Below are 7293 nucleotides of genomic sequence, written 5' to 3' on the forward strand. Positions count from 1 at the left end.
GTGGTGCCCAAAACAGGACAAGAGGCCAAACTGAAACACATGAAATTCCACAAGAAAATAGATTACTGAGGGGGTAGTGAAACACTGGCACAGATCGTCCAGAGAGGCTGTGGTGCTTTGGTGTGTTGACCTGCTTGCAGCTGACCCTGCTTTGGGCAAGAGGACTGGATCCAACAATCCTCAGGCAGCCTCCTTCATGTCAGTGCAAAAACTCAGAGGCTTCTGGCTTGCTGCCTCCTCCTGATGTGTTTTCTCATCCCTGGAGCTGAATAAGCAGTATCTTTACTGGGAGGTAATTAGTTCAACAATTTGTTGCTGAAGAGCTGCTCAGCTCCTCCTCCTCCCTGCAGCCAAATACTTTTCCAGCTTCTCCACTGCCTTTTTGTGGTGTGGGTTCACATTTCACAGTCAGCTTTTTCCTTGAGCTGTTTTCAGTTGTTACTGAGCCGTCTAACTCAAACACTGCCATTAACTTTGTTATGATATGACTCCAAGACTGCACGGCATCAGGTAGTTGCAAAATATACCTCTAAATCTATAGAAAAAAAATATAAATAAAACAAGGATGAGGAAAGAACTGAAGGAGTTTCTGGAAAATGCAGAAACATTATTTTGCTTTAGTTTACCAAATACGGTCCATTCAAGCATATATAATCAGAGGACCTGCTGAAATATGTAGCAGCCTCTTCATCTGAGACTCTCTTGCACTGTTTGTCACCTTAGCCCTACTGTCAAGTTAACCCATTATATTTATCTGCCCTGAAGATTACCACATTATTCCCATCCTGAAACACTGTCATGCTTTTCACTTAGAGACCCTTCAGCTCTGTGGAGAGTTTATTCCACTGAAATTATTTTCAGTGTTCAGCCCTTCTCTGCCAGCTCACCTGAAAGGTTTGTCTCTGTAAGCTGAAAGTCTTGTCTGGATTTCTAACAAAAGTCTTTTAGCCTGGGAGCAAGTGTTACTCCTCTTCTGTTCAGCTGGTTTGCCTTCTCCTTGCTGTCTGACCCCATGGTACTCCAGCAAGGCTGAATCTCCAAGGAACATCATGTCCCACTGTACTTGAGCTTTTTCCCTTCAGCGTTTTTGATTTTTTGGTGAGAGCCCTAGCAAGGACACCTACGTGGGAAGATTATTTACGAGCTCCATGTACCTCCCATTCTTCTTGCTAGTCCTGTTTGTGCTGCATCTGCTCCGGCTGTCCAAGGAGACCCGGTGAGTTCCAGCCCGGCTGCTCCCGGCTCAGGGACCGCTCCGCATCCCCTGCCCTCCACAGGCTCCCAACACAAGGGCCCCGCTCTGTGGCTGCAGCAGACAATTACATGCCCCCAATGCAGGGTGCAAAAGTAGCCTGAAGGAGCCTTTTTTTTTTTTTCTCTCTCCAAGAAAAGTGGTTTTGCTTGCCTGGAGCAGCCCTCAAGCTGCTTTACCCCTCAGTGCTGGGGCAGTTTGATGTGCCAGCGGGACACAGCTCTGCGCTCGCACCACTGCCCCACAAAGCTCCTGCCTCGCTCACACCGCCCAAACTGTCCAAGAGGGGCTTGGCCAAGGTCACTTTCCTGATGCCAGATACAGGTGTTCTCCCAGCTCCTCCCAGCACTGTGCTTTGGAGGTAAAAGCAGCATCAACCTCCTGTGTACCCCTTTCCAAGGGCAGGTAAGCCATTAGTGTCAACATGATAATCACCATGCAGGTGACATCAAGACCAAGGTGAGTTGAGCTATTTTTCACTTCTGTTTTCTTTGTTTTAGATCAGGGAGAGATGATCACCCTCTGAAAGTCTGAAAAGGACTGGTGGCTCGTAGGCTATCAATGTTTATAGAATCTCCAGGTGCTTTCTGAAAATTGGACTGGCTCCTTGGCATAGTTTAACTTCACCTTCTGTCTCTCATAGACAGCAGCAGAGTGGCTGCATTTGTTTGAGCTCCAAAAGATGCAGTTTTAATACAATAAATGTCTTTAAACAGCTTCAGTTTAAAAAATCAGAAGCAGAAAATTAAACTTTTAAAAAGTATAATCTAATGTATAGCTTTTTACAAACAAAGTTAGAATTTTTCCTTTGTAATTTTTTTTTTTGCCAAAATATCTATTTCTAAAGAGAAAAGCTATATGATTACAGTGTAAGAAATGGAGCATTTTATGCCAGCTGTGCTGGCATAATAATTTTTGCCCACATATTTTTCTAGGTAAGACATTCTACTGTCTTAGGGGACAAAAAATTACTCTATCCAAATATTTCTCTCCTCAATAAACAAGTATTGGTGTCTGCCATGGCATTTTTTTGCCACATATATTTACTTTTGACGCTGCACTTCTAACTCTGAATGCTGATCTGGTCATGTAGACCTGGTCCCAGAGTACAGTTACATCTCTCTTGTTTGTTTGTTTGTTTGTTTGTTACAGAGTATTATTGATTAAATATAAGATGGAGACTAAGCTTCTACTTAATGAATTGTGCCCTCACTGTTCCTTCAGCACAGGCATCAGTTTGTCATTTGTTTTAGAATATTAGCCAAAACCTGTAAATCATTTGTGTGGCTTTTTCTTGAGCTTGGGCTCAGCAGTTGCTGACAGGTAAGAAATTGGTGTAAAGGACACATTTATGATGGAGATTCCCTGTGTAGTTCATTCAGGGCAAATCCTGCTCCAGCTCCCTGGATGCTTTTCACAAACTGTTCTTTACATGTCCGGAGAGGGTTTTTCAATGAGAAATGCCTCTATCGTCACATTTAATTTTGCATGGTAGTGTAACATTGTTGGAAAACCCATAGGAGTGTGCCCAGTTTCCACAGTAAGAAGTCTGAAGAACGAGTAATGCACATTTTCAGTAGTTTCTTTAAAAGAGGAGCTGCTTCATGGCTTTCAGTTTCCATTCATGCTTTGAGGTTGGTTTTATTCAGAAGTTAACTTCTGAGTGAACATGTCACTGTATTTCTGCAGGAACAATTTTCCTTCACTAACTTTTCTATTTTTGAGAACCTCGCAAATACACTATTTCAGACTATAGTCCTATGTTATATTCCTGAAGAAATGCCTAAATTTGCCGTTTCAGCCATCACTACGACAACAAGTGCCTGTAGGGGAAAAGGGCAACCCTACTATCTGCTCCTAACAGTGAGTTAAAGGCTGAGCTAGATCCGCCAGACAATTCCAGGTGGTCCAGATTTCATGGTGTTTGTTGTAAGATACTATCAGTCCTGCTGATGTCAAGTGAGGGGCCAGTCTGAGCTTCACAGTAGGTAAAGTGAGATCCTGTGGTTCCATCCTGCCCTGGAAAGGGTATTGAGTACACAGATTCCCTCCCACATTGCCACATTCTCCCTCTTCATCTGCTCTTTCACAGGCTGGTGGGCCAGGGAGGATCTGGAAGGACCATGCCCAGATAAATCTGTACATTGAGAAGGGACCCTGCAGCCCTATGCTACACAAAAAAAAAAAAACCTTTCAGAAAAAAACTTCTTGATAAAAGTTTTAGAAATTTATTACAAAACATTATAGTTAATTTTGAAAGTAAAGAAGATTATGCTGACAGATTTATAATTGCTTAGATCTACTGAGAATTCAGAACTAAGCATGTTATTTAACCAAAGGCACTTTCTAGTGTCTAACTCATCAGTATTCATTCAGTGGAAACAGAGCTTGCTGTGATGAAAAAAAAAAATCATATACTGCAACTTGAACTTTGGCAAGATCAAAAGCAATTAGTTGGGCACTGGAAATCAGAGTGCTTTCAGCTGAAGTGGAAGGGAAGGCAGCAAAAAAAAAAAAAACCTGCGTGATTTTGCATTACAGAAAATTATAGTTTTAATGCTGGATTATAATGCTGTACTAAAAGGGTTGTTGCAGAGGAAAAATGAAAGTGGGAAAATCAGGAAGACAGACCAACCTTTGCTCAGCTTGGGTGCTCCTATCCTTTGTCATCTGGATTTGTTCAGTGGTTATCAAAAAAGCAGAACTCTGCTGTTGCTCCCTCCAGCACCCTAGTCCATCTGAGTAGCTGTCCTCCTAAAGCAATGCTGCTGGGATGGTCCTCTGGGATGCTCTTTGCTTTCCTTCCCCAAAGATGGATCCCAGCAGAGGGAAACATGAAGAGCAAAAACCAAGAAAGTTTTAAGGAGAATAGAATTGGATATAGAAATAAATAGGTATACAAATAAATAAACAGAATAAGCAAAAGGAGTTGAAAATTGTGTAGCTAGAACTGAACTGAATTTGCACCTCTTCTGTCTTTCTATCTTAGGGAAAAAGAAAGCTTGCAGAAAACAGGAGGAAAAAAAATAGTTATGCTTTGAGGCAAACCACCCACCAATTGCTTCCTATTTACAACTAGAAACCCATCATGCAAATCAGATAAATGGAAGAGTAATCAGGAAAATGGATATGATTAAATGTTTGGGGAGCATGGTATTTTCTCTGCCCATGTGTGTTCAGCTGCTGCAGGAAATGCGCCAGAGAGGATGGAGAAACAGAGCCATCTCTGCAGACAAGGGATAACGGGCAGGTGGACTCTGCCTTTGGTGACGCTGGGATCCATGAGCTCTGAGGGGAGTTTGAGCAAGCAGGATCTGCTCCTCCTCTGTTTCCACATGCAGCCCCTCCAGACAGCCTCAGGGACTGTCCTGGCATCCTCACCTGCCCAGGGCCAGTGGGTACCTTCCACTGCCCTCCCTCTCCCCAGCAGCCAGGGTGCTGAAGGAGCTGCTGGAGACAGTGTGACTCCTGTGAGCATCTGCTCACTGACCAGCTATAAATGCCTTAGGACAGCTTGGTGGGCACCTGAACTAGTTATATAACCCTTTTCTTGCCTGGAAGGAAAGCAAAAAAAGCGGTTTATATCACTCACTTGTGTCTGAAGATGCTGACTTGTGTTAGACTGGAAATGTCTGCTGCTATGAGGGCTGTGGCAAAGAGAATAAAGAAGCAGAAGGAGAATGAGAGTAAGGCAGAGTACAGAAGTGAGGGACTGACTTTGCTGTACATCATCCTCAAGGATCACAGGATTTACAGTGAAGAAACCCAATTGTTTTCCCCAGTCTTTCTACTACTCCATTAAATCTAAAGACAACTTAAAATTTCTATGCTTAAAACAATGCAGCAGCTTGGAAATCAGGGTAGGAACCATGGTTTTTAGCATTAAAAAAGATACCTGTCCTGTTTCTGAAACAAATAATGTGCAGGCACTGGGCAGTGATCCTACTGGAATTAGCCTCCAAGCAGCCAAATCTGCAGCAGAGTCCTGTGCAGATATTTCCTGCCTTCTCTGCTCACTGGAAAACACAGGTCACAGTTTACTGTAATGAGCTTGATGTATTTATGTCAAAATTATTTTAATTAAATAAACATCATTATTAGTTGAAATGTTTTTACATTTTGGAAACTAGCACTGTTCTCAGATTGTTTTGCACTATATTTAATAGACATATCTATTTTAAAGTGAAGTATTGAAAGCATGTTTCTAAAGATTAAATGAAACAATCTTGGTTAACCTGTTTAAACAATCCCATTTTAAAAGGAGATTTTAAATTATTTTTTCAAAGACAGAATATTTTTTGTGAAGAAAATTTACTTCAAATAGAAGTTATTAGTTGAAATGTTTTATTACAACATTTTGGAAACAAGCACTGTTCTCAGATTGTTTTGGACTATATTTAAAGGTGACTCAGACATATCTATTTTAAAATTGAGTACTCAAAGCATGTCTCAATAGATTAAATGAAACAATCTTGGTTAACCTTGTTAAACAATCCTGTTTAAAAAGTAGATTTTAAATTCTTTTTTCAAAAACAGAATAATTTTTTGTGAAGAAAATTTACTTCAAATAGACCTGTGATTAATTTTTTTTCAATTATTTCATCAATCAAGGGGGAAAAAAAAGTCATTTATTTATAAAACCTTAATCAAATTTTCCTTTATGACTAGATCCTAATGCATGTTTGCACACAGACCTCCTGTTGACCTCCTTGGAAGTTACGCATCCAAAGGGAATGCAGAACCAGACTCAGCACACAAAATTAGTGATTTTCTAATTGCTCTAATTGGTGTTTAATTTTTCCGCTGTTTAGAGACCAAGTTACTGACTTTTAAAGGGAAAAAGAAATATATGCTGGAATGAGAATGAAATCAGGCAAGAAAAATAGCTAACATTATATTAGAGCTCCAGAAACAGAGCAATTGGTAAATGTGAATGTTTTCATTTGAGTTACAAATACCACCGATTGCCATTTCCGTTGCCACTTCTACTAATTTGTATTCAGAAAACCACATCTCTGAAAATGTGTAAAACATCTGCTTTGAGAAACTGAGAGTCAGGAGCTGAACTGTGTGCACTGCCATACAGAGACCCTCAGAGTGGTGCAGAGGAAGAATAGATAATTTCCAGTATGGGAGAGGTATTGGTGAGCTGTCCACAGGATGGATCTAATCATATTATACATTAATTCAGCCTCCATTGTGGGGGGAAAGAGGGGACTCAAAAACATCAGCAATGATGTTGGGTTTTATTCAGGTGAAACATTACAGTGACTTCAGCTGCCTCCCTTTGCATGGAGGTCCTTCAGGAAATACCCCATTTTCCTATTTTCTTTGGATTTTCTTAGTTCCTTTGTTTTTCCTGAAATTATTACCTGTCCTATGTATATGATACTTTATGCTAGGCCTAGAAAACCTCTGCAATAAAAACTGCAGTGGAACAGTTGGCTGATTTGACAGCAGTAATACATGGCCTGTCCCCTCTCTGGTTATCTTTACCAATACCCTTTACTGAGCAGTACTGACCTTAGCATGCAACACAGGCCTTCTGCTGACGATCTGTAACATCTGCTTTAGATCAAAGGGGGAGTGAAAAATATTCCTTGCAAGCAGACTCTGCTCATCTTGGTTGTCTGTAGCAAATTTCAAGTGGAGCTGGTGCATAAAAAACCACAGTTGACAAAGGGTATTTTTAGCTACATACCTCTCGTCTGGATATCAACATACAGAGGCTCATTTGGGTTTTGAATTTCTATCAGCAATTATTCTCCAAGCATCTCCTGAGTCCTGGAAAATTCAGTGAGCCTACCTGATGAGCATGCAATGGGAAAGTCTCTACAGTTAAATCAAGAAATGCTGTAAATACCATTTTGGGCAGTATGTTTGCTAGGTTGGATCAGTTAGTTACAACCTTTAAAGGTGGTGCTGCCACAGTTCTGAGCCCTTTTATCAAAATGCCCTTACCACTATTACACACTCTATTGCCGTTGACTCGGACTATTTAATTTCTTCAGTTTGGTATTAATTTGTTTTAAAGATAAGTT

This window comes from Melospiza melodia, chromosome 2, assembly GCF_035770615.1.
Source record: "Melospiza melodia melodia isolate bMelMel2 chromosome 2, bMelMel2.pri, whole genome shotgun sequence".
Classification (NCBI taxonomy): domain Eukaryota; kingdom Metazoa; phylum Chordata; class Aves; order Passeriformes; family Passerellidae; genus Melospiza; species Melospiza melodia.